Below are 13873 nucleotides of genomic sequence, written 5' to 3'. Positions count from 1 at the left end.
AAAAAAAATAAAATTAGAATTTACTTAAACGAGTTTAATAGAGATAAACTTATGACTAAGTTAATGTATCTAACAGAGATAGAGAGATAGAAACCTGGAATTTGTTGTTTTTTTAACTTTATAATTTGATAATACATCAGACAGAAATAGATAGAAACCTAGAATTTTTTGTTTTATTTTTTTTTAATAATTTTATTTTTTTTTGGTTTATAATATCTACGTATCAAAAAAAAAATCTAAATTTTAAATTTTGAATTTTAACGGCTTCGACAGCGATGAACGTAACAGACAGAGATGCATAATTATTCAAAAAAAAAACTCGAATATTTTTTTTTCTTTATAAATTTTTGTATTATAGAATAAAATTGTTTATTTATTTTTCCACACTTTGACATTTAAATTTATTTTAACGAGTTTGAAAGAGATAAACTTATGACTTAAATATAACATCAGATAGAGATAGATCGATAGAGCCTTTTTTTTTTTTTTTTTTTTAGATGTTTTCTTTATAATTTGATTCTTTGCTTTTTCGGTTTAAAAATGCCTATTTATTAAAAAAAAAACTAAATTTTGAAATTTTAATTTACTTAAACGGGTTTAACAGAGATACACTTATGGCTAAAATAATGTACCTGAGAGAGGTAGATAGAAACCTGGAATTTTTTTTTTTAATTTTACTCCCTTTTTTTCGTTAAAATTTCATATTTAAAAAAAAATAAATATTGAAATTTTAATTTGTTTAAGCGGGTTTAACAGAGATATACTTATGGCTAAAATAATGAACTAGAGAGAGATAGATAAAAACCTAGAATTTTTTTTCGTTATAATTTTTTTATTATTTTTTCGGTTTATAATTTTTATGTACCAAAAAAAAAACTAAATTTTGTACCTGAGAGAGGTACATAGATAAAAACCTGGAATTTTTTTTTTTTTATTTTACTTTCTTTTTTTCGTTAAAATTTCTTATTTAAAAAAAAATAAATATTGAAATTTTAATTTGTTTAAGCGGGTTTAACAGAGATACACTTATGGCTAAAATAATGTACCTGAGAGAGGTACATAGATAAAAACCTGGAATTTTTTTTTTTTTAATTTTACTCTCTTTTTTTCGTTAAAATTTCCTATTTAAAAAAAATAAATATTGAAATTTTAATTTGTTTAAGCGGGTTTAACAGAGATACACTTATGGCTAAAATAATGTACCTGAGAGAGGTACATAGATAGAAACCTGGAATTTTTTTTTTTTAATTTTACTCTCTTTTTTTCGTTAAAATTTCCTATTTAAAAAAAAAATAAATATTGAAATTTTAATTTGTTTAAGCGGGTTTAACAGAGATACACTTATGGCTAAAATAATGTACCTGAGAGAGGTACATAGATAAAAACCTGGAATTTTTTTTTTAATTTTACTCTCTTTTTTTCGTTAAAATTTCCTATTTAAAAAAAATAAATATTGAAATTTTAATTTGTTTAAGCGGGTTTAACAGAGATACACTTATTGCTAAAATAATGTACCTGAGAGAGGTACATAGATAGAAACCAGGATTTTTTTTTTTTTAATTTTACTCTCTTTTTTTCGTTAAAATTTCCTATTTAAAAAAAAATTAATATTGAAATTTTAATTTGTTTAAGCAGGTTTAACAGAGATACAATTATGGCTAAAATAATGTACTAGAGAGAGATAGAGAGATAGAAACCTGAATATTTTTAATTTTTTTTCATTATAATTTGATTCTTTACTTAATTTTTTTTCCGCTTTAAAATTTCCTATTTAAAAAAAAAATTAATTTTGAAATTTTAATTTACTTAAGCGGGTTTAACAGAGATACACTTATGGCTAAAATAATGTACTAGAGACAGATAGATAAAAACCTAGAATTTTTTTTTCGTTATAATTTTTTTATTATTTTTTCGGTTTATAATTTTTATGTACCAAAAAAACTAAATTTTGTAATTTTAATTTACTTAAACGGGTTTAACAGAGATTCACTTATTGCTAAAATAATGTACCTGAGAGAGATAGATAGATAGAAACCTGAAATTTTTCTTTATAATTTTACTCTTTTTTTCGACTCATAATTTCTATAAATCAAAAAAAAATGAAAAATGAATTTACTTAAACGAGTTTAATAGAGATAAACTTATGACTAAGTTAATGTATCTAACAGAGATAGAGAGATAGAAACCTGGAATTTGTTGTTTTTTTTAAGGTTCTTTCTTTATAATTTGATAATACATCAGACAGAGATAGATAGAAACCTAGAAATTTTTGATTTATTTTTTTTTATTTTATTTTTTTTGGATCGTAATTTTTATGTATTAAAAAAAAATCTAAATTTTAAATTTTGAATTTTAACGGCTTCGACAGCGATGAACTTTTGGCTAAAATAACGTATCAGACAGAGATAGATGCATAAGTATTTTTAAAAAAACCCGAATTTAATTTAACGGGCTTATCAGAGATACACTTATGGCTAAAATAATGTACCAGAGAGAGATAGATAGAAACCTAGAATTTGTTTGTTTTTTTTTTTTAACTTTATAATTTTATTAATATTTTTTTGGTTCATAATATCTACGTATCAAAAAAAAATCTAAATTTTAAATTTTGAATTTTAACGGCTTTGACAGCGATGAACTTATGGCTAAAATAACGTATCAGACAGAGATAGATAGAAACCTATATTTTTTTGTTTTATTTTTTTTTATAGTTTTATTTTTATTTTTTTGGTTCATAGTTTTTATGTATCAAAAAAAATTCTAAATTTTGAATTTTAACGGATTTGACAAAGATGAACTTATGGCTAAAATAACGTTACAGACAGAGATAGATGCATAATTATTAAAAAAAAAAAAACGAATATTTTTTAAAATTATTTTTTCTTTATAATTTTTTGAATATTAGAATAAAATTATTTATTAATTTTTCCACACTTTGAAATTTGAATTTATTTTAACGAGTTTGAATGAGATAAACTTATGACTTAAATAATATATCAGACAGAGATAGATCGATAGAACCTGTAATTTTTTATTTTTTTTTTATAATTTGATTCTTTACTCTATTTTCTTTTTCGGTTTAAAATTGCCTATTTATTGAAAAAAAATTAATTTTTGAGGCTAAAATAATGTACCAGAGAGAGATAGATAGAAACCTAGAATTTGTTTGTTTTTTTTTTAACTTTATAATTTTATTAATATTTTTTTGGTTCATAATATCTACGTATCAAAAAAAAATCTAAATTTTAAATTTTGAATTTTAACGGCGATGAACTTATGGCTAAAATAACGTATCAGACAGAGATAGATAGAAACCTAGAATTTTTTGTTTTATTTTTTTTTTATAGTTTTATTTTTATTTTTTTGGTAAATATTATGTATGTATCAAAAAATTTAATTTTGAGTTTAATTTTAACGGCTTCGACAGAGATGAACTTATGGCTAAAATAACGTAACAGACAGAGATAAATGCATAATTATTTTAAAAAAAAAAACCGAATATTTTTTTAAATTATTTTTTTTTTAATATTTTTTTGTATATTAGAATAAAATTGTTTAATAATTTCGCCACAATTTGAATTTATTTTAACGAATTTGACAGAGATAAACTTATGACTTAAATAATGTATCAGACCGAGATAGATCGATAAAAACCTGGAATTTTTTGTTTTTTCTTTATAATTTGATTCTTTACTTTATTTTCTTTTTCGGTTTAAAATTGCGCCTATTTATTAAAAAAAAATTAAATTTTAAAATTTTAATTTACTTAAACGGGTTTAACAGAGATACACTTATGGCTAAAATAATGTACCAGAGAGAGATAGAGAGATAGAAACCTGGAATCTTTCTATATAATTTTATTCTTTTTTTTTCGACTTATAATTTCTATATAATTAAAAAAAAATTGAAATTGGATTGGAATTTACTCAAACGAGTTTAATAGAGATAAACTTATGACTAAAATAATGTATCAGCCAAAGATAGATTGAAAGAAACCTGAATATTTTTAATTTTTTTTTAAGTTTTTTCTTTATAATTTGATTTTTTACCTAATTTTTTTTCGGTTTAAAATTTCCTATTTAAAAAAAAAATTAATTTAAAATTTTAATTTACTTAAACGGGTTTAACAGAGATACACTTATGGCCTAAACAATGTATCAGACAGAGACAGATCGATAAAAACCTGGAATTTTTTGTTTTTTTTTTAATTTGATTCTTTATTTCATTTTCTTTTTCAATTTAAAATTGCGCCTATTTATTAAAAAAAAAAATTAAATTTTAAAATTTTAATTTACTTAAACGGGTTTAACAGAGATACACTTATGGCTAAAATAATGTACCAGAGAGAGATAGAGAGATAGAAACCTGGAATCTTTCTATATAATTTTATTCTTTTTTTCGACTTATAATTTCTATATAATTAAAAAAAAATTGAAATTGGAATTTACTCAAACGAGTTTAATAGAGATAAACTTATGACTAAAATAATGTATCAGACAAAGATAGATTGAAAGAAACCTGAATATTTTTAATTTTTTTTTAAGTTTTTTCTTTATAATTATATTTTTTACCTAATTTTTTTCGGTTTAAAATTTCCTATTTAAAAAAAAAATTAATTTAAAATTTTAATTTACTTAAACGGGTTTAACAGAGATACACTTATGGCCTAAACAATGTATCAGACAGAGACAGATCGATAAAAACCTGGATTTTTTTTTTTTTTTTATTTGATTCTTTATTTCATTTTCTTTTTCAATTTAAAATTGCGCCTATTTATTAAAAAAAATTAAATTTTGAAATTTTAATTTACTTAAACGGGTTTAACAGAGATACACTTATGGCTAAAATAATGTACCAGAGAGAGATAGAGAGATAGAAACCTGGAATCTTTCTATATAATTTTATTCTTTTTTTTCGACTTATAATTTCTATATAATTAAAAAAAAATTGAAATTGGAATTTTTTCAAACAAGTTTAATAAAGATAAACTTATGACTAAAATAATGTATCAGACAAAGATAGATTGAAAGAAACCTGAATATTTTAAATTTTTTCGAAATTCTTTTCTTTAGAATTTGATTCTTCACTAAATGTTTATTTTGGTTTAAAATTTCCCATTTAAAAAAAAAATTAAATTTTGAAATTTTAATTTACTTAAACGGGTTTAACAGAGATACACTTATGGCCTAAACAATGTATCAGACAGAGATAGATAGAAACTTTTTGTTTTTTTTTTATATTTTTTCTTTATATTTTATTATTATTTTTTTGGTTTATAATTCATATGTATTAAAAAAAATATAAATTTTGAATTTTGAATGTTAACGGCTTTGACAGAGATGAACTTATGGCTAAAATAACGTATCAGATAAAGATGCATAATTATTAAAAAAAAATAATTTTTTTATTTTATTATTTTTTTTTATATATCTCTTGTATATTAGAAAAAAATCGTTTAATAATTTTGCCACACTTTTTGCAAAGTACATTAAATATGTTCTTTTATATGTTTTTATACAGTGGTTTAATGACAACAACAAAAAAAGATTATGTTAACAAAAAAATATAATTAGATTAAAAAATATTTTTTTTGTTGTTCATCTTTGCTAATAATTTATTTATTAAATTTTACACTCCTTGACATATATTTAAAATTATAAAATTAGGTTTATTGTTTGTTCCATTATACACCCCTTGCACAATAGAAAAACACGTCTAAATAAAAATATTATTATTCAAATTTGGTAAAAATATAATAAATAATTATAAACAAATATAATTTAGTATAGAGCTTTTATGTCATTTTTAACATAATATAATTTTAATTATTAAAACAAATAAAATTGCATTTATTATAAACACCCTGTCCTTAAAATCCAAACATTGCAGAAACTCACGTATTTTTCACGTAACATAGTATTTATGTATGTATATATAAAAACTTCTTAATGTCGATTATAAAATTAGCAAAAAAATAAATAAATAAATACACAGAAATATATAAGCTAGAACATCATACATAATAAACATCTGTGTATTTTTGTCTGTTTCATATTTCATCTAGGTGTAAATTCGTACATATATTATAATGTAAATGTTGCTATATCGGTCATAATAAATAAATGTTAATTATTATTATTATTATTATTAAACTGATCCCCTAAAAATTCAAATTTTTAAGATTATTTAATACTACTAAATGTACTTTATTTAATAAATAAATAAATAAAGATGTTTTAAAGAAAATCACAGACTTTTAGTTCGAAAACCTCGTTTATGATAAAGCACCTTCAAGATTAACGGTTCTTAATTTCAAAACTTCTCTCTATTATCAGTTTTTGACGCAAGAAACTTTCCTATATATTCAATTACGTAATTAACGAAGTTTTAACCAGTTTTAAAGCTTTTTGATAGGAGAGTGCCTTTAGTGCGAAGATCCATTAATTATAACCAAACCGGACGAAGTGATTTTAAATTTTTCCTCGTTAAAACTCATCAAGATATTCGGGTTTAACATGCGGTTTTTCCAGAAATAAACAACTGGATACTACTGTAAAAAGTCTCTATTTATTATCGTTTTGCCGAAATGTTTGGAAATCACTGAAATCCGACAAACAGAAAATGAGTTTGCCCTTCTGGATAGCAGACACTATTCCCAAAACGACTCAGAACTTCGGAAACAACGCTTTTTGGATTATGTCTGCTTTCGGTAAAGGTTTAACCTTTATAGTTGATAAAATCACTTGGGAATATTAAGAATGAATGAGAGAGATACTAAGGAGTATGTGTTTTATTTAATTTTTTATAGTATCGACTAAATCTAAAAATTAATTTTTATAAAGAATAATTGGGTTATTTCGCTTATTTGTCGTCATATGATAATGAGCAATCTTCAATGTCTATTGTCTTTGTTTAAATTGTGGTACTTTGGCATACTGCAAATGAGGATGATCATGCTGGTACCATCAACAATTTTTAGTCCAAAAAGAAAGTGGAAAATAATGGAATTGAATTGGGTTACGACACTTTCTCTCTCTAAACAGCTTTCTCTGCATATATCTTTGAACGATCGAGTCAACTAGTGGTGTGAGTCAAGGTATTGTTTGTTAATAGAGGTGTTCCATGATGTGTGTGAGGCTCTTGATTGTGTGATTGTTCGGAGCTGGAATTTTAAGAATTTGCTCTTTTTTGGTTTAGGGCTTACTTTGAGGATCTGCAGCAATGCATGGTGGACTCTGGAGCAAGGTATTCTGCTTAAAAGATTTACCTAAAAATTTACCTTTCTTGGCAATGATTATGGGTTATTACAAATTTTTGATCTGATTTCTTCAGAAAAAGGAAAAATAACTCCGACTGTCTAGACGAAATTTCTTTTTATTCCAGGCAGTTGATGACGTCATTCATCAGATTTCCTCAGGAATCTCAAAAGAAAGATGACTCTGAATGCCTGGAAGAATTTTCTCTTTAATCCAGGCACTTGATGACGTCAATCATTTGATTTCTTCAGAAATTTTAAAAGAAAAATAACTCCGACTGACTAGACGAAATATCTCCTTATTCCAGGCAGTCGATGACGTCATTAATCTGACTTCCTCAGCAATTTCAAACGAAAGATGACTCTGAATGCCTGGACGAATTTTCTCTTTAATCCAGGCACTGAATGACGTCAATCATCTGATATTCTTCAGAAAATTTAAAGGAAAAATAACTCCGACTGTCTAGACGAAATTTCTCCTTATTCCAGGCAGTTGATGACGTCATTTATCTGACTTCCTCAGGAATTTTAAAGAAAAAATAACTCCGACTGCCTTGACGAATTTTCTCCTTATTCCAGGCAGTTGATGACGTCAATCATTTGATTTCCTCAAAAATTTCAAAGGAAATATAACTCTGAATGCCTGAACGAATTTTCTCTTTAATCCAGGCACTGAATGACGTCAATCATCTGAAATTTTTCATAAAATTTAAAGGAAAAATATCTCCGACTGCTTAGACGAAATTTCTCCTTATTCCAGGCAATTGATGACGTCAATCATCTGATTTTCTCAAAAATTTCAAAGGAAATATGACTCTGAATGCCTAGACGAAATTTCTCCTTATTCCAGGCAGTTGATGACGTCAATCATCAGATTTCCTCAAAAATTTCAAAGGAAATATGACTCTGAATGCCTGGACAAATTTTTTCATTAATCCAGGCACTTGATGACGTCAACCATTTGATTTCTTCAGAAAATTTAAAGGAAAAATAACTCCGACTGCCTAGACGAAATTTCTCCTTATTCCAGGCAGTCGATGACGTCATTCATCTGACTTCGTCAGGAATTTCAAAGGAAGGATGACTCTAAATACCTGGACGAATTTTCTCTTTAATCCAAGCACTTGATGACGTCAATCATTTGATTTGTTCAGAAACTTTAAAGGAAAAATAACTTTGACTGCCTAGACGAAATTTTCCCTTATTCCAGGCAGTTAATGACGTCAATCATCTGACTTCTTCAGGAATTTCAAAGGAAAGATGACTCTGAATGCCTGGACGAATTTACTCTTTAATTCAGGCACTTGATGACGTCAATCATCTGATTTTGTTCACAAACTTTAAGGGAAAAATAACTACAACTGCCTAGACGAATTTTTTCCTTATTCCAGGCAGTTGATGACGTCAATCATCTGACTTCTTCAGGAATTTCAAAGGAAATATGACTCTGAATGCCTAGACGAAATTTCTCCTTATTCCAGGCAGTCGATGACGTCATTCATCAGATTTCCTCAGGAATTTCAAAGGAAAGATGACTCTGAATGCCTGGACGAATTTTCTCTTTAATTCAGGCACTTGATGACGTCAATCATCTGATTTTGTTCACAAACTTTAAAGGAAAAATAACTACAACTGCCTAGACGAAATTTCTCCTTATTCCAGGCAGTTGATGACGTCAATCATCTGACTTCCTCAGGAATCTCAAAAGAAAGATGACTCTGAATGCCTGGACAAATTTTCTCTTTAATCCAGGCAGTTGATGACGTCAATCATCTGATTTTGTTCAGAAGCTGTAAAGGAAAAATAACTCCGACTGCCAAGACGAAATTTCTCCTTATTCCAGGCAGGTGATGACGTCATTCACCTGACTTCCTCAGGAATTTCAAAGGAAAGATGACTCTGAATGCCTGGACGAATTTTCTCTTTAATCCAGGCACTTGATGACGTCAATCATTTGATTTCTTTAGAAGCTTTAAAGGAAAAATAACTCCGACTGCCTAGACGAAATTTCTCCTTATTCCAGGCAGTTAATGACGTCAATCATCAGATTTCCTCAAAAATGTCAAAGGAAATATGACTCTGAATGCCTGGACAAATTTTCTCTTTATTCCAGGCACTTGATGACGTCAATCATCTGATGTTGTTCACAAACTTTAAAGGAAAAATAACTACAACTGCCTAGATGAAATTTCTCCTTATTCCAGGCAGTTGATGACGTCAATCATCTGACTTCCTCAGGAATTTCAAAGGAAATATGATTCTGAATACCTGGACGAATTTTGTCTTTAATCCATGCACTTGATGACGTCAATCATTTGATTTCTTCAGAAACTTTAAAGGAAAGATAACTGCGACTGCCAAGACTGCAAGAATTTCAGATTAATTTTTTTTGTTTAGGCCCTTAATTAATGCCTACGACTTATAAAAAGCATTTTTTACCTTAAACTTATTTTTTTCCGCCTAGGCCTTAAAAAAAAATATTTTTTTGCGTGACATCTTTAATAACAATATTTTTACTTTCTAATTTTAAGTTGTTAATTGCTGCCTATAACCTGAAAAAAAATCCCAACTTAACCTTGATTTTTCCGCCTAGAGTTGGATTTATGTGTTTTTTTGCCTAATTCTAAAATAATTTAATAATTTAAAAATTGTTGCCTAGAACTGATAAAAAATACAATTTTTCTCACCCTCTGGTTTTTGTCCGCCTAGGCTTCTAAATTGAAATTTTTTTTTTGCCTAGAACGTAATTTTACAAAAATTATTGAACCTATAAATTACTACCTAGAGACTTTAAATACTCAGCCAAAAATATTGTTTTGCCTATTAATAACTGCCTAGGGACTACCTACAAATTCTCAGTTAAATCGTTTTTCCGCCTAGATTTTCTAAAACTGAAAAAGAAACAATTCTCTAAACCAAACCCGCTCTTTTCCGCCTAGGTTTTTAAATTACCAATTTTTTTTGCCTAGCATCTTATATTAATTTTTTTTTATTTAGACTACAAAATACAATTCTTTTGTAACTATACTTCTTTTTCCGCCTAGGCGCTTAAAGTAACTGTTTTTTGCCTAGTATTTTAAATAAAATTCTGTTTTGGTTTAGACCCTTCAATGTTGCCTAGGATTTACCAAAAAATATATTTTTAACTGCCTAGGCTCTTAAAGTACAATTTTTTTAGGTTAAGGCATTCAATTGTTGCAGATAACCTAGGAAAAATAATTTTTTAAAGTCAAATTCGATTTTTCCGCCTAGACTCATCTTCTATGTATTTTGTTGCCTAAAGTTTAAAAATAGTCTTCAAATTAGTTAGTTTTTAAGTTGGTGCCTAGAACGTATAAATATTTTTTAACCTAAAAGTCGTTATTTCCGCCTAGGCTCTTAAAATGATGTTTTTTAATTAGCATTTAACATTACTATTTTTTTTTTTTAGTTTTAGGTCCTAAATTGTTGCCTATTATATATTCCAGGCAGTCGATGACGTCATTCATCTAACTTCCTCAGGAATTTCAAAAGAAAGATGACTCTGAATGCCTGGACGAATTTTGTCTTTAATCCAGGCACTTAATGACGTCAATCATCTGATTTTGTTCACAAGCTTTAAGGGAAAAATAACTACAACTGCCTATACGAAATTTCTCCTTATTCCAGGCAGTCGATGACGACATTCATCTGATTTCCTCAAAAATTTCAAAGGAAATATGACTCTGAATGCCTGGACAAATTTTCTCTTTATTCCAGGCACTTGATGACGTCAATCATCTGATGTTGTTCACAAACTTTAAAGGAAAAATAACTACAACTGCCTAGATGAAATTTCTCCTTATTCCAGGCAGTTGATGACGTCAATCATCTGACTTCCTCAGGAATTTCAAAGGAAATATGACTCTGAATACCTGGACGAATTTTGTCTTTAATCCAGGCACTTGATGACGTCAATCATTTGATTTCTTCAGAAACTTTAAAGAAAAGATAACTGCGACTGCCAAGACTGCAAGAATTTTAGATTAATTTTTTTTGCTTAGGCCCTTAATTAATGCCTACGACTTATAAAAAGCATTTTTCACCTTAAACTTATTTTTTTCCGCCTAGGCCTTAAAAAAAAAATATTTTTTTGCGTGACATCTTTAATAACAATATTTTTACTTTCTAATTTTAAGTTGTTAATTGCTGCCTATAACCTGAAAAAAAATCCCAACTTAACCTTGATTTTTCCGCCTAGAGTTGGATTTATGTGTTTTTTTGCCTAATTCTAAAATAATTTAATAATTTAAAAATTGTTGCCTAGAACTGATAAAAAATACAATTTTTCTCACCCTCTGGTTTTTGTCCGCCTAGGCTTCTAAATTGAAATTTTTTTTTGCCTAGAACGTAATTTTACAAAAATTATTGAACCTATAAATTACTACCTAGAGACTTTAAATACTCAGCCAAAAATATTGTTTTGCCTATTAATAACTGCCTAGGGACTACCTACAAATTCTCAGTTAAATCGTTTTTCCGCCTAGATTTTCTAAAACTGAAAAAGAAACAATTCTCTAAACCAAACCCGCTCTTTTCCGCCTAGGTTTTTAAATTACCAATTTTTTTTGCCTAGCATCTTATATTAATTTTTTTTTATTTAGACTACAAAATACAATTCTTTTGTAACTATACTTCTTTTTCCGCCTAGGCGCTCAAAGTAACTGTTTTTTTGCCTAGTATTTTAAATAAAATTCTGTTTTGGTTTAGACCCTTCAATGTTGCCTAGGATTTACCAAAAAATATATTTTTAACTGCCTAGGCTCTTAAAGTACAATTTTTTTAGGTTAAGGCATTCAATTGTTGCAGATAACCTAGGAAAAATAATTTTTTAAAGTCAAATTCGATTTTTCCGCCTAGACTCATCTTCTATGTATTTTGTTGCCTAAAGTTTAAAAATAGTCTTCAAATTAGTTAGTTTTTAAGTTGGTGCCTAGAACGTATAAATATTTTTTAACCTAAAAGTCGTTATTTCCGCCTAGGCTCTTAAAATGATGTTTTTTAATTAGCATTTAACATTACTATTTTTTTTTTTTAGTTTTAGGTCCTAAATTGTTGCCTATTATATATTCCAGGCAGTCGATGACGTCATTCATCTAACTTCCTCAGGAATTTCAAAAGAAAGATGACTCTGAATGCCTGGACGAATTTTCTCTTTAATCCAGGCACTTGATAACGTCAATCATCTGATTTTGTTCACAAACTTTAAAGGAAAAATAACTACAACTGCCTAGACGAAATTTCGCCTTATTCCAGGCAGTCGATGACGTCAATCATCTGATTTCCTCAAAAATTTCAAAGGAAATATGACTCTAAATGCCTGGACAAATTTTCTCTTTAATCCAGGCACTTGATGACGTCAATCATTGGATTTCTTCAGAAATTTTAAAGGAAAAATAACTCCGACTGCCTAGACGAAATTTCTCCTTATTCCAGGCAGTCGATGACGTCATTCATCTGACTTCCTCAGGAATTTCAAAGGAAATATGACTCTGAATACCTGGACGAATTTTGTCTTTAATCCATGCACTTGATGACGTCAATCGTTTGATTTCTTCAGAAATTTTTAAGGAAAAATAACTCCGACTGCCTAGATGAAATTTCCCTTATTCTAGGCAGTCGATGACGTCATTCATCTGACTTCGTCAGGAATTTCAAAGGAAAGATGACTCTAAATGCCTGGACGAATTTTCTCTTTAATCCGGGCACTTGATGACGTCAATCATTTGATTTCTTCAGAAGCTTCAAAGGAAAAATAACTCAGACTGCCTAGACGAAATTTCTCCTTATTCCAGGCAGTCGATGACGTCAATCGTCAGATTTCTTCAGGAATTTCAAAGGAAAGATGACTCTGAATGCCTGGACAAATTTTTTCTTTAATCCAGGCACTTGATGATGTCAATCATTTGATTTCTTCAGAAAATTTAAAGGAAAAATAACTCCGACTATCTAGGCGAAATTTCTCCTTATTCCAGACAGTCGATGACGTCAATCATCTGATTTTGTTCACAAACTTTAAAGGAAAAATAACTACAACTGCCTAGACGAAATTTCTCCTTATTCCAGGCAGTTAATGACGTCAATCATCAGATTTCCTCAAAAATGTCAAAGGAAATATGACTCTGAATGCCTGGACAAATTTTCTCTTTATTCCAGGCACTTGATGACGTCAATCATCTGATGTTGTTCACAAACTTTAAAGGAAAAATAACTACAACTGCCTAGATGAAATTTCTCCTTATTCCAGGCAGTCGATGACGTCATTCATCTGACTTCCTCAGGAATTTCAAAGGAAATATGATTCTGAATACCTGGACGAATTTTGTCTTTAATCCATGCACTTGATGACGTCAATCATTTGATTTCTTCAGAAACTTTAAAGGAAAGATAACTGCGACTGCCCAGACTGCAAGAATTTCAGATTAATTTTTTTTGTTTAGGCCCTTAATTAATGCCTACGACTTATAAAAAGCATTTTTTACCTTAAACTTATTTTTTTCCGCCTAGGCCTTAAAAAAAAATATTTTTTTGCGTGACATCTTTAATAACAATATTTTTACTTTCTAATTTTAAGTTGTTAATTGCTGCCTATAACCTGAA

This window comes from Anthonomus grandis, chromosome 14 (assembly GCF_022605725.1).
Source record: "Anthonomus grandis grandis chromosome 14, icAntGran1.3, whole genome shotgun sequence".
NCBI classification, from domain to species: domain Eukaryota; kingdom Metazoa; phylum Arthropoda; class Insecta; order Coleoptera; family Curculionidae; genus Anthonomus; species Anthonomus grandis.
Note: the sequence above shows the minus strand (reverse complement) of the source record.